This window comes from Egretta garzetta, unplaced genomic scaffold, assembly GCF_000687185.1.
Source record: "Egretta garzetta isolate BGI_Z169 unplaced genomic scaffold, ASM68718v1 scaffold365, whole genome shotgun sequence".
Classification (NCBI taxonomy): Eukaryota; Metazoa; Chordata; class Aves; order Pelecaniformes; family Ardeidae; genus Egretta; species Egretta garzetta.
The window spans coordinates 754,558-755,530 of NW_009259602.1; positions in this window are offsets into that span (position 1 = coordinate 754,558).

The window sequence follows — 973 nt, forward strand, 5'->3', positions numbered from 1 at the left end:
GGCGGGGTTGGTGGGGGGGCCCGGGCCGAGGGGGGCGGCCCTGTAAGTAGGGCTGTGCGTGCCCCCCCGCGCTCGCGGGAGGTGCTGGGAGGGCACCCCCTGTAAGCAGGCGGGTGTCCCCGGCCCCGGCCTTTCAGAGGCGTGGGTCCGGGGTGCGTGGGGCTGGGCGTGCCCTGCCCTAACCCTCCTTCTCTTTGCCCTGAGCCCTGGGAGCAGCCTGGGACAAGGAGAACCGTGGAGGAAGGTGGGGGCTGGGAGGAAAGGGCCCCCTCCGGGTATTGGGTCAGGTCTGGGCAGCCCTGGCACTGGGAAGACATTTTTTTTTGCCCTGAGCTGGGCCATTGCCCCAGAAGCGGGGCTGACGCCTCTGCTCCCTCAAGGCCGCTGGCCACCGTGGCAGTTGTCAAGGTGGCTGAGCCTGGGGGCGTAGACGGTAGGAGGGGGGAGGGATGGCTGGGGGACAGGGAGCGTGGTGGGGACCTCCCTCCGGGGGCTGGCGTCCCTCTCTCCTCCCGGCGGGGGAGCTGGTGCTTGACTGCGCTCTCCTTCCTTGGTAGCAGCTCCCGGAGAGGAAAGACAAGGCACCCTGTGGAACTGTGAGGCAAGCGCGAGTGAGAGGAGGTTTGGTGGGCTGGAGAGGGGGAAAGAGAGAGGCGCCCGCGGCAAAGGGACCTCCCTGTCACTGGGGCTGTGGTCACACGAGACCATTGCCGGCACCTTTGGTGCCCTGGCTGACTTTGCGCTGGGCGACCGCCCTGTAAGCAGGGCTCTGGTCTTTGGCCTTTTGCCACGCTGCCCCATGGCTGGGCTGCCCGGAGGGAGTGGCGACCCTGTAAGGAGGGTGAGCGCCACCGTCTCCGCACCCGAGGGGGAAATGGAGCTCGCTGCACCCCCAGCCCCCCCTGTAAGCAGGGGAGGGCCCTTTCCCCGCCCGCCTCCTCCCGCCCCGGCGGCTTTCTGCCCGCTGGCGGCC